The 17,425-nt window shown below is 44.6% G+C and overlaps 1 long non-coding RNA gene across 1 annotated transcript; it reads left to right on the top strand.

The window, feature by feature from the left end:
- Positions 1 to 11,641: 11,641 nt before the first annotated feature.
- Positions 11,642 to 15,591, top strand: LOC122467837. The gene is made up of 2 exons (XR_006293090.1): positions 11,642 to 12,209; positions 15,362 to 15,591. It is a non-coding gene; the product is annotated as an uncharacterized LOC122467837 (long non-coding RNA).
- The last annotated feature ends 1,834 nt before the right edge of the window (positions 15,592 to 17,425 follow it).

The raw sequence follows: 17,425 nt of genomic DNA, 5'->3' as shown, positions 1-17,425 counted from the left end.
TGGACCCTGGGCTCTATTCTTACTGAAGCACTTGTAGTCGCCAGAATGTTCCATGCTCTTTCTTTCTCCTCTTTTACATATGCGGTTTGTGTTTTCTGGGAATTCCCCAAGGAAGTGAAAATGTCCTTTCCTCTGGGAACCACATACCAGGCAGAGTTAAAGACTTCCACCTTTGGGGCGCCTGGGCGGCTCAGTCGGTTAAGCGTCCGACTTCGGCTCAGGTCACGATCTCACACTCCTTGAGTTCGAGCCCCGCATCGGGCTCTGGGCTGATGGCTCAGAGCCTGGAACCTGCTTCCAATTCTGTGTCTCCCTCTCTCTCTGCCCCTCCCCCGTTCATGCTCTGTCTCTCTCTGTCTCAAAAATAAATAAACGTTAAAAAAAAAATTAAAAAAAAAAAAAAGACTTCCACCTTTGTGCATCCGTGGTATCTTGAAACACAGTTCTTTATGCCGTATCGTATTTTATGCGATTTCATGTTCACATCTTTCTCTGCCACTAAATTGAGAGCTCCTAAGAGGGGCCTGGGTTTGGCATAATACAGGTGCTCAGCAAATGTTTGCAAATGGAAGATTTGATTATTAGAAATACAAAGTTAAGTGCATTTCCTAAGGATAGTGGGCTGGAAATCTTATCTTTCCTGAATAATTTTTTCCATGAGTTTTAGATGTTCCTTCAATTGTGAAGTCTCAAAGTCTGCTAATGACTCTTTGGAATGACATGGACATAGCCTTATAGATTTAACAGAGAAAAAAAATGTTAAAAATTTCCTATGGAAAAGTATTTCAAATTACTTTCTATTTGCATTAGCATATCATATTAGTAAAACTGAACATTATATTAATGAGATTTTGTTTCTGTCCATCGATGAGAGGTTCTGGGTGAGGGTAAAGTAATTGATACTACTATGTATAATTTTTTAAAGCTGAAATATGGAGGAAAGAATGTTCCTAGATGTGTTACTGCATGATTTATAATCCTCTCAGTCCTAAGAAGCAAATTAAAGTCTAGCAGATGGTTCTCTGAAGCCCTGTAATGCAGTTTGTCTGTAGCTATAGTTACATGTTTTAAGAGTCAGAAACATCTTAGTGAATTGTTATTGAATTGTAGAGCTTCTCCAAGATATGGAAAGGCTTCTCCACCAGAAGCATTGGACAGAGAGGATGTGTGATTCTGAGGCAGCCAACCCCTCCAGCTCATTTCCTGGCAAGTGTTTTCCCAGCTGCCTGAGGCTGTCCTTCCCAGGCAACTCTTGTCACAAGGAACAAACCACATAAGTTGCCTTCGTCCCATTTGGTGAATGAGGCTTCCTGTGGAGTAACAGATTCCCCTAGAATGTAAGTTCCACGAGAAGATAGGTTTTTGTCAGTTTTGTTCATAGAGGTACACAGGCCCTGGAGCAGTCTTGGCACATAGTAGCCATGCAATAACTGTTTACTGAATGAACGAATAGAAGATTCTGATAGTCTGACCCCTTGAAGATGACTTTGTGTGGCCATTGTCCTCCCGTAGGTTCCCCAAGCAGTGCGGGTCTGCTCTTCTCAACTCACCCAGTGTTTAACCTGGTTCCTGCCTAGATTCCCATTCAAGTTTCATTCCCCTGATGGCCCTCCATACACTCTTTTGAGCCCCCCAAGAAAACTGTTCGCTTCACTATGGCTGGAGATGGTTGCTGTCTGCTTTGTCCACTCATTGAACTTCTACATTAGACAATATATACCTTCTCTGTGGGGTATAATGACAGGTCCTGGTGCTTCCTCAAAGCCTGAGCTCTCTGTGAATAAACAGCCATCCCTATCCAGTAAGCCCTGAGACATGATGTGTTTTAAGAGAAATTATGAGTCCACCGATGCCCTGGCACTGAAGCAAATGAGGTCATCTGAGAGAATTATGGATGTGTCTATAATTGGACACTTGAGCTATATCTTCACATCCGTTGGTATATTTTTCGGATTCAGGCCTCCTTGCTTGAGACATAAAATCCCAAGCCCCAGAAGATTCAACTTCTCTTTTTCATTGGTGCTTTTCAGACAAGACCCTTTAGAGATTACCAAGGGTCATGTTAATCAAAATGAAAGACATCTCTTATTATGATGGCTTTGCTGACAAATAATTAAGATGAATTACTAGCATGTACTTGTCCCAGCTGCCTCATTGGTGTCCATTTGGAGTAAGCATATGAAGCTCATAGTCCATGCCTCAGCTCTTTAAAAGCAATTTATAACCTGACTCACCATCCTAACTACCTGAGAAGATTTTAATCCTAAACCTGTCACCACCCATTATTTTCACAGGGTCCTGACAGTTCTACATTAAAACAGTTTATAAGTAAAAGTTAACAAGGCCTAGAGAGAGTGATTTATGTTTCAGTATGTGAAACAGTCAACATTCTTTCCCTGACCAAAGATAGCCCAGAGCTCTCTGTGGACTGAAAGAAGAAAATTATCTCAGAAAGATGAATGGCCCATGCCTTTGGGCAGGTGGCTGATGTGTGGTCCTGGGCCTGAGGCCCAGGCATCAAGCAAAGCTTATGAATGTTAGGAACAAAGTACAGCAACCCCCCGCCCCCACCCCAACCACCTCACCCGTGGCACACACACATTCCTTTCTGGCATCACCACCCTCCTGGGTCTATGTCACTGCTCAGGTATTTGGCGATATGAGAGAAGTGTAAGCTGTTGTCTTTATGAAATGTGGATGGCTCAGAAAGCATCCTTGCTTAATTAAAGGTGACAGTAAGGTGTCACAAAATTGTCTTTTTTGCCACTGACAAATAAGAACGACTGAGTCAGAGGAGGTGGGAGAAGTTTTTGTGAAGTAGACAAATACTGTCCCCCAGAAAACCCCCATGCTTCAGGGAAGAAAGAACAACTGAGGCTTTCTTCCATCCTGACCTTCTTCCCCAATGTATTGATTAACACACCTTCTGGAAAGCTGTTCTTTCTGTAAAAGGATGCCTCACTCCCGCCCTGGATGCATTGATCTGCTAGGGCTACCATACCGAAATGCCACAGATTGGGTGGCTTATATGGCAGAAATGGATTTTCTCACAGTTCTAGAAGCTAGAAGTCCAAGCTTAAGGTGTTGGCAGGTTTGGTTTTTTCCGAGGCCTCTCTCGGCTCGCAGATGGTTGCCTTCTCGCTGTGTCCTCACGTCATTTTCCTTCTGTGAATGCACATCCCCTGTGTGTCTCTGTGTGTCCAAATCTTCTTTTCTTACAAGGACACCAGTCGGATTGGATTAGGACCCACACCAGCAGACTCACTGTAATTTAATCACTTGTTGAAAGGCCCAATCTCCAAATAAAGTCACATTCTGAGCTACTGGGGGTGAGGGCTTCAACACACGAATTCGGGGGAGACACAATTCAGCCCATAACACCAGCCAATTGCAAAAGCCTTCCAGCTGAAAATACCTTCGGACGAAATATATCGAGGTTTCTCTAATTCTTGATATGGTCAAGATAATCCCATTTTGAGGAATAAAGGACAACTCATCTTGGGGAAAAAAAAATGTAGAAATGCCATCTGAAGGGAGCTATGGAGGCATTTACAAATAGTTCAGCAAAACAAACTCCTCCCAAAGACATTAATTATGTTTCCTTCCTTTGATGCATCATCGATCAAATCTCTCTCTTTTTTCCTTTTAAAGAAGAAGGGGGCTTGTCCTTTCTCATTTTATTCAAGTGTATTATTAAGGCAACATCCTCTCTTTGCCACAACTGCATTCCATTTTTGGTACCCAACTTTCTAAATGTGAACAGAAACTAGTTTAGCGTCGCTCAGTCTGAAGTTGGTATGGTAGGTATTTCTCCATCCATTATTTCAAGTTATAATAAGCGGGCGTGATTGGAGCTACTCCCAAGATAAGCAGGCCATAATATTTTCACTGTCGCCATGATCACAGACTAAGATAAGAGGGAAACGCGCTATTTTTACTCCCTATTTTTTACTCCTGGTGTTAAATACAAGGAGAACAAGTACAAAACAAACTGCCTCGCAGCCCCTGCAGCAGAATACAAAATATTCAACCTCTTTCTTTTTTTTGCAGCTGGCCGGTGATGTTCCTCAAGGATGACACAGATACTATTGAGGTGATCTGGGCTGAGGAGATGCCTCTTAATTGTGTTTGCAGCTCAGAGCAGAAAGCATGCCCATTCGAGGTACTTGTTGTATCATTTTTAAATCAAGGCCATCTTTTTCTCAGTGGTAAACGTGAAATGTTTTTAAAGGCCAGACTTAGCATAAAATCTATTGGTTGCCATGGATACCACTTACCACACAGGACTGCGCTCTGTGTTTAACTGTGTGATTTTCTCTATTCAAAGGTTCAGCATTGTCAAAAAACAAATTACTTTTTCTGTTGTTTATCTCAAAGTTCATTATGGGGAAGGCAATAAATAAGAATATATTCACGTACGGAAGGGAGCGACGTGGGGAGTCACTTGGGTGCTATGCCTTAAAATTCAGTATTCCACAATAATTATAGCCAAATTGGCTATTGTTAGGAAATAAAATGCATTTTGATCTTTTTTGTGTATGTGAATATAAAGTAAAGCAGGTACTTGGAAGTCTGCTCCCAACAAAATTACATGGTAATGAGGCTTTTCACACCTACACAGCACTTAGTAACCAAGCTCTGAAAGAGCGAGATTTAGCTCTGAGAAGTTGGAAACTTGGTACCTGAGGCTCGTGGCTTTCCTCTTTATGAGAGAAAAACGTGGGTTCAAGACCTCATGCTCACTGAATTATTCATGCCGTCATGCCACCACATATCTTTAGGGTTGAAACCTGTTAGAGGGCTATTACTGAGTGCTCAGGGTCCACCCGAATCAGACTCCAGACTCGAGACACTGCCCAGACACCTGCCCCTTGGGCTACCGGGCCCGGCGCTCCGCTAATTAGCTGGAATATTTGCAAAAGGCAACTCCTTCCAAGCCCCACCCTGCTTCCATCCCACCTCCACGCCTCAAGGGAAGGTGGGGAAAACAAGAAACCCCACAAAGTCTCGACAGAAGTAGCGAGAGGGAGTTTCTCAGAGTTACTGGAGGTATTCAAAGATAATTTGGTGTCAGCAAGCTCCCATTGGCTGAAGCCTGTAGCACTTTGCTATAACTCCCAATTAATCAAGGAATGCCCTGAACACTGACTTGCTACTTATTTAAGATGCTCTCCTGTCACCTCTCCGGCACTTTCTAGACTCCTTGATTTGGGCTATTTGCATGACAATGAGGTGAAGGGGAGACCTTAATGAAGGCATCTGTTTTTGAATGTGCTTGTTGGTATTGGATGCGGGTAATAATAGCCTGAAGGAAGATGGAATTCTCATTTGGGTGCACCGGAACGCAGTGCACTGATGCCTGCTAAATATGCAAATTCCAGCTTGTCACCAAAATTATGCCTATGGCTGGTGGAGCTGTTGAGGCTGCAGAGCAATAGTCAGATCGCTGCCCGGACATAACCTACTTGCAAGATGCACTGGCAATTAATTTACATATTGCAAACATAAAAAACCAGGCAAAATAAAAGTGAGAATGCCCATGGAAAGCACAAGCCGCGTTGGTCATCTCCTCACCCGCGCTTGCCCTTGTGGGAAACTTGCAGAGTGCGATCCGGAGTCTCAGGCTGCCGGGGAGAAAGTGAGGAGAGGGCCCTGAATGCCAGGAGGTTTGCTCACAGGAAATCAGAGGATGTGGCTGTGAAGCAGACAGAGCTCAGTGAGGGCGCGATGATGGAACCCGGCGCCTAGAACGTTGTCTGGCAACAGGTGACACGCGGGAAATCTTTGTCATTGGGACAGACGTTAGGTGGTTGACGAGAGGGAGCTGGATCAGGTGCGTCTTTCTTGGAAGCAGTGAACACCTACTTGGGTTAGCAGAACAACAACGGCTACCTACAGCAATGCCATGGGGAGAGGTGAAAAGGCCAGACAAGGATTAGGGTGGTTCCAGGAGTGTGGACGGCAGAAATCAGTCGACGATCTCTTCAGGATGCTGCCACTGAGCTGGCCCGGCTCCAGCCGTTTCCAGGCTTTTTGCCACGCTGCTCAAGATTCAAATTTCTAGGGAGAGTGTTTGTGGGACGGCGTCCTTTGCCTTAGCTTTGATTATGTGCTTGCCTTTTGCCTAGAGTATGGCCGCAACACACGGGGCTTGACTGGAAACTCTAAGTTCCAGTCTCCCTTGCAGCCAAATGTAGCCAAGGACAATGTTCACGCCAGCGGAATATGACCTGAAGTGATATGTAGACACCTCCAGGACTGGCACTCCTCCGTGTTTCCTGTCCTTCCCGCTGGGTGGAAATGGCAAAGACTGGGGCCATCTTGGCAACCATGAGGATGGCGGATCTGCCCTGCTAAGCTGGGTCCCGGGCTGACCGCGTGGAGCAGAGCCTGTTTCCTGGCTCCGGATTGTCTGTCATATGAGAGACAAATAACCTTGTGTCTTTTTTGAGATGTTACATTTTGGAGTGTCTTCCTTATGGCTAGTAAGCCATCGCTTTAACACGAGGGGCGGGAAGAGAAACATCACTCCCTCCAAAGCAATCTGTAAGATCGCTTTCATCTGAAGAAGGAGAAATGGACACTTAGCAGTAAAAACAACAAATGCCCATTCAGTTGCTATTATTGGCAATGTGAGCATCATGCACAAGCCACATGCAGTACAAGTATTCACAGCTCCTGCTTACAGACCTGACTGTCTGGCTTGAAATTCCTAACCAGCCAGTGCCTCTTTCTTAGCCCTTCAAACACAGGACATGTCCCAAGTGTACAGGGCCCCTCCACTTACTGAGATGCCAATCACAGAATTCCTTGTTTATAGGACTCGTGAATTAAATCAGGACCCACTGTGAGATGAAAACAAATGAAGTTTTGTCCCCGCTGTCTTGTCTCTGGAGTTACCACTGTTCGAGGTACAGACTAATCTCTAACACTGATTAGCACATGCCCAGCCTCAGCAAACACCATTTTGCACTAACAAACCCTAAGGGGAAGCTGTCGCCAGCGAAATAAACAACTCATTAGTCTAGGGAAAGGATGGTCAGCAGAGGCGCAAACTCCTAATTTATATTTTTATTTTGTGATTTATTTTCGATCAATCAACAAGTACTCATTGATTGCTTACTACGTGCCCCTCACTGCTTTCATTCTGGGTAGACCAATGCATTGTTTTCAACATGAGTATTGTTGGTATTTGACAACAGCAACAAAAGTTCTTGATTTTTTTTCCTAGTTAACATACACACACAAACACACTCACGCACTCACGTGGAGTCGTGAGTTTCAACTCTTGCTGTGTTGTGAAGGGTAACTTTCCCATTTTATGCCAAAAGTCAAAAGAAAAGTGGGAGTTATTTAAAACCATTCCATTCTAGAGTAAACTTTTTCTGAAGCGTGCTTATTTCATTGGTGAGGTCTCCCCGCAGCACCACGCACTTTCTTTAATGTGCTTGCACTTCATTGTGAGTCGATCTGTTTGTTACATTCCGGCATTACACAGATTTTGAGGCCTTTCATCATCAGCTGTGCCGGTTGTTTAACCAGTTCAGGGTTCTCCTCTTCAGATAAGAGAATTGAATTCACTGACCTCACTGTTCGCTTCTATTTCTCTCGGTCTGCTAATCTTTAGATATGGTCTTTCACGCTTTGCCCAAGTGCCTGATTCCGATTTGCTCAGCTCTGATCATCAGTGTCTGTACAGAGTCTTCCAGACTGCCCATCTAAGTCCAGCACTCAGGTTCCTCCTTGGCCTTGGCCTGCTGGGCCCCCTGGGGGCTGGCTTGCATCCCATCCCTGTCCCGAAAGCAGAAGAGAACTCAGTCCTGTGTTTCAGCATTCCAGCAGAGAGGTGCAATTCTTATCAGAGGAGGAATGGTGGGGCTTTGTCGTAGGGAAAATCTTTGAACAAACTTTCTTTACACAGAGATGAGTGGAGCCTTGACTAGGAAGAGGTTTAGACAAAAAAAAAAAGTGTTTTCTTGTGTATATTACAAAGGAATGGAAATATGAGGAAAGGGGAGTCGGGAGCTCAGAGTCAGGTATAGATCAGAACTTTCTGTAAGGATGGAACTGCTTCATTTCTCTGCTTTTCAGTTCTGTGGCCACTAACCATAAGCTCTTGACCACTTTTAATTTGATTTAATTTTAATTCATTTAAGTTTAAATAGCCACACATGTGACTAGTGACAATCCTACTGGACAGCATAGATCCAGATGGAGAAGCCCCAGTAAATTCAAGTAGAAGTCTTAGAAGAAAACAGCCAGTGAGAATTTGCCTGTGTGGAGGATGGCTGAAGGCTTTTGGTTTTCCTCCCTGGGTCATGACAGTGCACGATGCAGAGCTGAGAAGGGAAGAGGAGGACATCAGATTTGTAGGACAATGGAAGAGGAAGGCAGAAGGTTGGTTCGGCCGAAGAGAGGGTGAGCAGGGAGTCTCAGGCCAGATATTTCTCCCCGCCACATCTCGTCTCTCAGGTTTGCCTCATTTCTCTAAGTCTCTGATGCTTGTGAAGTGTCTGTGGCCCATCAGTTCCCTTGGCTGGTGTGAGAACAGGTGGGGCTGGGAAGGGACGCTGGCAGCTCATGGCGCACCAGCAGCAATTGCCGGATGTGGAGGACAAAGGTGGTGTTTGATCTGCTTTTTACCCACAGGCCTAGGACCCTGCTCTAGACCAGTGCTGTCTGGGCAGGTGAAATAGTGGAAGAGTGCAAAATTGCAGGGGAATGCCAGCTTTACTCTGCCGTCTGTCCTCTCCTTTAACACATGTCCCAAATGGCCACCGTTGCCAGTCATCATCAAAGCCCATCCCAACGTGAACCCTCACATTCATAAACACCTACTGGCTTTGAAGACACAGTGCATCAAAGAGGGGGCATTAGGAGGTAGGGAGCAGTTGTAAGAAAAAAGATTTACTTACAAGTACAGATATAGAGCAATGTCTCCAACTTTTCCCAACGTTTTGTGTTGTAAGCATTACCTAGAGCAATAGATGCAGCTGGAAGTTGGTGAATCCAGATAAAGAAATAAACCTATTATTTATAGTTATGGTGTAATTACAAGAATGAACATCTTTTCTCTGGGGTGGAATGGAAAGATGGAGGAGAGAGAATTCTCTTTTCCATTTTGTATGTCTTCATTTTGTACAGTCTGACCCTGAATCAGTTTCCCAGGAAGTGTCTGGTTGATATTGGGGACAGGCAACAGGCCACAAAATAGTTCACTCTGGAAGGCTCTTTGGGTAAGAATGGAAAATTGAAGTCTAAGATGGCATTTCTTGGGGGTACACGTCTAATAGTGGGGGTGGAGGTCATGTGTCAATGTTTCGACGAGCCTGTGGATCCCAGCGTGAAGAGGGATGGGATAATAGAGGGCTGAGCTCTGTGCTAAGGTTGAGGTCTTATTTAGGGACATTGTGTATAAGATTCCACAGAGCCACGAAATCGGATATTAGAAGAGGTACAAGAGGATCTTCACTCAGTGTCCAAAAGGGTCTGATTTAGATGGAGCCAGTACAAACAGAGAACAGGGAAAGTTAGATGTGGGCCCAGTAGGGTCTCTGAACGTCCGATCTACAGGTTAACGTGGCACAGTTAGGCTCAAGTAATGAGACTGGGCTTGTATCCTAATGAAGTTTGTGGGATGAAAGCCCCACAGGCTACGGTTCCACCCCAAACTTTGGAGGGTGTGGTAGGCGGGGGGGGGGGGGGGGGGGGGAGGAGCTGCTGGACACCCACAGTGCAAAAGCAGCACCCACTCCCTGTAGCCTACTCTGGGGGCAGAAATATTAACCCCCTGAGTGGTGAAAGCTCAAAGTGACCCTAGCAGAGGTAAGGAGGCCTTCCCTTCGGAAGCTGCCGTGCTCTGCCATCACCCAGAAGGTTCTCTCCTCAAGCACTTTGCTTCATTTCTCCTCCTCCACTTCATCCTTCCTTCTATTACATCCTGAATACTTACAGAGAGGAAATGAGCAGAATCCCTTAACACCTGCAGGGAACTTGCAGCTACAGTGGTTACCCGTGGAGGCAAATCAGTGTGTGTATCCACTGATAAGGGTCCTGAGGTCTGAAAGCAGCAGAGAGAAGCATGAACCTCCCAAGATGCTCCCAACGGCTGGACAAGCATGACTTATCCCCCTTTTGCAGAAGGCCAAGGGCTCCCTCCAGGATGAAGGCCTCTGTTCCTCCTCCCTCTGTGGGGTAATATCTTCTCTGACTCTCAGTTCACAGGATGCTAGTCCCAAAGGGCCTACACAGCTCCAGTTCCTCCTGGACCCTGTTGCTGACAAACCGAGGCTGTCAATTCTGGCCTTCTCCTGAACATTACATTGGCCTAATTATTTTAATTTAAAAAATAGGCAACTGATGATTACAGCTCTCCCAGCCAATACATAATGGACCCCCAAAGCTAAAGGAGCTGACCTCCACTGTGAATTTTTAAAGGCTTCCTGCCTCAGAATGGCCCTCATACTTGGCTTGGAGCAGGGGCCCCCACTCCCCTTGGGAGGGCTAGTTAACATAGTCAGTGTCAATTCATTCCTTCTGCCTTTTGTGGAAAACCCACCCCATAGCTCTGCCTGAGTCAAAAGGGTTCTGGAGTGCCTACGATTTCTTGCTCAAGAAAAAGAATAGCTTTTTGCATAATTCTGAGGGCAAGCAACACGACTTCACCACATCCTGGAAAATTCCGAGATACACAATGCATAAAATGAATAGAGGTCCCAGCACGCAAGCCGTGATAAGGAGGTGTGTGGCACTCCACAGCCAGTCTCCTGCCTGTGAAGCGACATAAAAGCCCAGTTAGTGCTGCGTAACAGCTGTATTTTTCTTGTCTACAAACTCCAGTTGTATGAAAGTGGAACGCAACAAGGAAACACCGTGTCTGCCAATAATGGAAATTGCTTGAGATTCCTGAGGAATTGGTGAACAAGATGGGGTTGCAGAGGTAGCTTTGGGAGTTCACGTCTTGGCTTGAGATTTTGGACACAGATGTGTAACTCTTAACTCATCAGCCCCAACGAGGGATGAGAGGAAAGTTGGTATGTGTGTGGGGCAGGGGGTGTTGAGGGGAAGGGCATGGGATTTGAAGGTCTGTGGAGGCTAGACTTGCAACATGAGGAGAAACGAAAGGGATAGAATTCATGCCCTACCAAGTATCAGGACCCTCCCTCTCAGGTTCTCCATGGCTCAGCAATGGCCACCACATCATGACAGCTCCTGTTCAGAGGGCCTTAGAAGGGCCAGAGCAGAGACATGTAAGAAGCTAATTGGCTCTTAATCAAGGTATCCCCCACAAGGAGCCTGTCAATTGTTTTCCCACTGGCAGTTCTCACGCCTTCTAGATCTCTGGTCTCTGGTGAGGAGAGACACAGGGCATGGAATTCACAACAATCTGTGAGGTGGGCATGGGTGGGCATCATTACGTCCAGCTTAACAGATGAAGAAATTAGGGCTTGAAAGGTTTAAGTGTCCACGTCTGTGCAGGTAGCACAGAAGCAGCAGAACCATGTCTCTTTTCTTTATATATGAAATTTATTGTCAAATTGGTTTCCATACAACACCCAGTGCTCATCCCAACAGGTGCCTCCTTAAAATGCCCATGACCCACTTTCCCCTCCCTCCCACCCCCCATCAGCCCTCAGTTTATTCTCAGTTTTTAAGAGTCTCCTATGGAGAACCAGGTTTCAAACCTGAGCTATTAAAAATCCCTCTCACTTTATTACATGCACTGCCTCATCTATGGGTGTGCTGGTTTCTAGTCAACTCACCCATTTTGCCTCTCCCTTGCTTTGCCCTTCATTGTGTCCATCTGGCTCCTAAAACCCCGCTTGCTTCAGCTCCAGTGTCCACAATGTGCTCACGTTTCTATTTATAGGAATGGCTTCAGAGAGGTTGCTGATAAGTGCTGGTTTCCCAAGTTTCCAAACTTGTGACAATCTGCCTGCTCTCTGACCCAAGCTTCAGCCTGCACCAGGTCTAATAGTCTCAGAGTTTTGCTCTGTCTCTGGGCTTCACTGCCCATGTTTGCTATAGGACTGTCCATGAAGCTGGGTCACGTTTGCTGGGAGCTGGGCCAGACAGCAGGTCATTAGCCAATAACTGCTCCATTGAGATGTTGGACCAGATGGGAGAGGTAAAGTCAGAGCCAGGAAATGGAGCCAAAGGTGCATCAGGTGCAAGCTCAGGAGAGAAGAAGCATCAGAACCCGGGCAACGGTCAGTATGGTGAAAGCCAAGGGGAGATGCCAGGCAAAGGCAGATAAAATAGGGGTAGTTCTGGTGTTAACTCTATGACCACTGGGCATCTACCCATGGGATGTCCCTTGAAAGCACAGCCAAGCACGTTTTACTAATGTTTTAACCATATTACCTCGGATGAGATATAGTAAGGCCAGATTCACATCAAGAGAGAGAAGCTGGAGAGTCTTTGATAGTTATACTCACAGTTTCCTGGGAAGAGCATAGTGCACCACTCAGAACCACTTGGGGAAGCACCAGGGTCAGTCACAAGGCAGAGAAAGAAAACAGAACTGTGGGAAAGTTCCACATTCTTGTGGTTTCTGTGGGAAGGAATATGTGAAACGAGGCCAACCAGTCTAGGATTGCCTGGTTGAGTAACCAGGCTCTGGGGCGTCGGGGCTATCCGTGATCATCTGGTCCCTGCCCTGGGGTGATTAGCACAAGTGTATAACGGTCTGGAGTGAAGAGCCCCATAAATGAGGTGGTTGGGGTTGTGAAATTAATTGCTTAAGAAGGGGACCTGACAAAACTCTATCCAGGCCCTCAAAACTGGGTCAGAACAGCCTCTCTACAAACCATATCACAACTGTGTTGAGATGAACTCTGAAAGAGAGTTTTTGGTTTTATAATTACAAAAGTAGTACACGGAGGTTGAGAATTCAACACACTGAAAATGGATTTTATTTATTTAAAAATTTTTAATGTTTATTTTTGAGAGAGAGAGACAGAGACAGAGACAGAGCGTGAGTGGGGAGGAGCAGAGAGAGAGGGAGACACAGAATCCAAAGCAGGCTCCAGGCTCCAAACTGTCAGCACAGAGCCTGACATGGGGCTCGAACTCACGAACTGTGAGATCATGACCCAAACCAAAGTCAGACGCTTAACCAACTGAGCCACCCAGGCACCCATGTAAACAGATTTTAACAGTGAGTCCCAAATATCACAGGGAGATAAATTTAATAGATAAATATGTATTTTTCCAGAACTTTGGCTATGCCCATAAGAAATGTGTACCCATGAACGTGCACATTACTCAACCATATATGCATTGTTTTGTAGTTTATAATAGAATAGGATCCTACTATGGTATAAATTTGTTTTTTGAGCATGGTAATATAACATGGACCTTCTTCCGTGTCATGACATGAAAGCAACACCATTTTTTTTTGATGGTTGCATAATATCCCACAGTATAGATCAACCATAATGTATTGTAAATTATTCTACTATCAATTAATATTTATGTTGCTGTCAGATATTTCCTAATACATTGATTCAGTAAACATTGTACATGCTTGCATGACTTTTCTGAGGACAAAATTCCTATAAGGGAAATTTCTGAAACAAAAATTACATGCATTTTAAATTTAATTAGAAACTATTGAGTTTCTCTCTGAAAATATTTCACCAGTTTATATTCCCACAACAGTTTATGACCACATGAGACACCATTGATCTCCATTTTTCGAAACTAACTGGTGAGAAATGTGTCTCTGTTTTGGTTTGTGCATATCTAATCATTAGGGAGGTTTGTGGGTCTTCTTAAAATACTTATTGCTATTTGAATATCCTCATCTATAAATGAATTCTCCAAGTCTTTTCCCCATTTTTAAACCTTTTTTTTTTGTATTTTAAGACTTAACTTTTTATTATTATGTAGATTACAAATATTTTTATAGCAAACCTTATCACTTGCTTTTCATTTTATTTACAAGTTGTTTTTTTTTTTCCTGTATAAAAACTTTTCTGGGGGTGCCTGGGTGACTCAGTGGGTTAAGCATCAGACTCTTGATCTCGGCTCTGGTCACGATCTCATGGTTTGAGAGATTGAGCCCCGCACTGGGCTCTGCACTGACAGTGTAGAGCCCACCTGGGATTTTTCCTCTCCTCTCTCTCTGCCCCCTCGACCCACTCATGCCTTCTCTCTCTCTCAAAACAAATAAATTAAATTTTTAAAAAAGTTTCTATAATAAGCCTGTCCATATTTTCTTTTCTGGTTCCTGTGTTTCTTGTCTTGCTTAGAAGTCTTTCCCATTGAGGGTTAGGCTGGGCTATGCAATATTTCTAACAATGATACACTGATGAGGAATGGTTTCTGCTCTCCCAGAAGTCTCCTGCTGCTAGAGGGCTGGTTAGAGATGCTGGAAGCACCAGTCACTATTCATGTGCTATACCTCTTTGGGATTCTGATAAAAGCTATGGACCTCCCCGCCCCCCCCCCCCCCACAATTTTGACTATGATTTCAAAGGTTTTATAGACTACCTAAAGTCTATCATGGAGCCCTGTCGATTCCTCTTCAGGTTAAGAACACTCCTGTATACTGCATTTATAAATATCTGATCTAGGTAAATGTTTCAAATGATTTCTACCATCAAATTATTATCTTGACTCTCCCTCCCTGTAAAACTTTGCCTGGGGAGCTCTTTATGCAACACCCCATTGTCCACCCTGGATAGTCATGACCTCCTCATGACCCCAAATGTTAGGGTGAATGTCATACCAGCTCAGCATCAGTAACCCAGCCCCTTCCCAGCACTGCAGTCTCCCCCACTCCACCCATCCAAGTGGGTGAGAACACCCAAGTGTTCTCTTGGATCGCTCTGACCTCACACCTGATTTCAGACCCAGAAAGATGATACTGGTACTTCTACACACTATACACTGAGATGACTGAGGAGGGGTGAGAGGTTTGCCGAGAGAGATGCCAAGGGCTGCCAGAGAATCGTCAAGGACAGTAGAATCTACCTATCTTCAGAAAGCTTGTGATGAAGGACAGTACATTTAGCAACCAGATATTACAAAGGCTCTCGAGGGGAAAAGTGAGGAAGGTGGAAGTTCAAGATCTTTTCTGGGAAAACCAACAGTTGACATTGGGGGAAAATGTTCAAGGACGTCTCCAGAGTGTTGGGCCTCCCCAAGTGCCAGAAGGAGAGGACACCCATCATGGGGACCTCGAGTCCTTGCACACCTAGGAATTTCAAAATAGATGCAAACATCCTCTGCAGTGATTCTTCTCTCTGGTAGAAAACTTCTGGGCAAAGCCACTAGGTACTTACACAGGAGCATGAAGCGGCTGCTTTTAGCTTGTGAAATGTCAAATTTAAATGGTTCTGATTGCTTTCCACAGGGCTTCGGTGGCAAAAGGCTCAGCTCAGAGCTTGCAGACCAGCACATTCAACACTTGAATTTAGGAATATCTTCTAACCACTCCACCCTCCAAAACAAGAATTCAAATCCTATCTGAAACAGGCTCCAGCCCTCTACTGATGTGTTTCTCCTGGGCCTCCCTTCTCCACTTTGGATTTCCTTTGGTTATCTGGTTTTCTGTACGCAACAAATAAAACATTTGTTTGACTATTTGTGCCTCCAAACATGCTCACTCTTTTTTCTTCTTATTGTACTTATTTATTTTAATGTTTCTTTATTTTTATTCTTGAGAGAGAGAGAGTGTGTGTGCATGCGTGTGAGTGGGAGAGGGGCATAGAGAGGGAGACAGAGGATCCAAAGCAGGCTCCAAGGTGACAGCAGAGAGCCCAATGTGGGGCTTGAACTCATGACGCATGAGATCATGACCTGAGTCAGTCAGAGCCATCACAGCCCAACCGACTGAGCCACTCAGGTGCTCCGCCTTTTTTTTTTTCTTTCTTATTTTAGATAGAGTGCATGTGAGTGGGGGAGAGGGGCAGAGGGAAAGAGAGAGGACCTTAAGCAAGCTCCATGCTCAGTACAGAGCCCAAAGTGGGGCTCGGTCCCACAACCCTGGGATCACGCCCTGAGTCAAAATCAAGAGTTGGACGCCTAACCAGCTGAGCCACCCAGCACCCCTATACTCACTCTTGATCATAATCCTCCCAGAGAAATAATTAGGCAAGATTCAACTCTTAGAGAAATGTGGGGAATGAGCCACCAAACCCAAAGGAATGTAGATCAATCCAATTTTAGCCATAGGCTTTATTTCTCCCAATTGGCTATATTTGTTTAATCTTCCATTTCTCATAAAAAATTCAAGTGAAAAGGAGGAAGATTACTACCCGTAAAAGAGATCTAGATGAAGTGGAGAAGGGCTGCTTGAGTCCCAGGCATAAACAGCTGACTGCGGGTGGGGGAACATTTTTCTAAACCTGATTAGCCTCTAGCCCATGCATGGTACCAGAGAAAAGCCTGAGCTGAGCATAATTCCTGTCCTCAAAGAACTTTCAGTTTAAGTTTCTACTGACAGAAATACACGGTCAAAACAATGGCTAAGTGCCATCCAATGTCCTCTTAGATAAAGCATTTGCTCCATGCATCAAACATGTAGCAGGGTCCATATATAAATAAGCCCTGTTGGGAATATGGTCTGGAAGGACTGTTGTTTTTCTACTTTCCTGGGCACTACATCTTGACAGTAATAATGAAGTTAATATCTTAATCTTCATATTTATTTATTTTTAAAGTTTATTTATTTATTTTTGAGAGAGAGAAAGAGAGAGAGAGGAAGACAGAGAATCCCAAGCAGGCTCTGCACTGTCAGCGCTGAGACCCATGTGGGGCTCGAACTCACAAACTGCGAGATCATGACTTGAACTGAAATCAAGAGTCTGACACTTATCCAATTAAGCCACCCAGGCGCCCCAATCTTCATATTTATAATCAGTGCCTGAAGTTGTTGTTTAATCTTGAGATTTTTTACTCTAAGACAAAAAGACAACCACTGAGCCCACATTCTAGAATGAGAAAAAAAATTTTTTTTCAGGTCTCTAATTTTTTTTTTCAGTGTTACTATTTTTTTAAACATTTATTTATTTAAACTCAAGTTAGTTAACATAGAGTGTAGTATTGGTTTCAGGAGTAGAACCCAGTGATTTGTCTCTTACATACAACACCCAGTGCTCATCCCAAGGGCCCTCCTAATGCTATCACCCATTTAGCCCATCCCCCCACCACCTCCCCTCCAGCTACCCTCAGTTTGTTCTCTGTATTTTTGGCTTGCTTCCCAGTTGTTATGTTTAAAAATTTTTTTAATGTTTATTTATTTTTGAGAGAGAGCTCAAGTGAGGGAGAGGCAGAGAGAAAGGGAAACACAGAATCTGAAGCAAAATCCAGGATCTGAGCTGTCAGCATGGAGCCTGATGTGGGGCTCGAACTCACAGACCGCGAGATCGTGACCTGAGCCAAGTGGGTTGCTTAACCAACTGAGCCACCCAAGCAT

This window comes from Prionailurus bengalensis, chromosome B1 (genome assembly GCF_016509475.1).
Source record: "Prionailurus bengalensis isolate Pbe53 chromosome B1, Fcat_Pben_1.1_paternal_pri, whole genome shotgun sequence".
Taxonomy (NCBI): domain Eukaryota; kingdom Metazoa; phylum Chordata; class Mammalia; order Carnivora; family Felidae; genus Prionailurus; species Prionailurus bengalensis.
The sequence above is the reverse complement of the archived record's forward strand: the minus strand, read 5'-3'. Positions and strand labels throughout refer to the sequence as shown.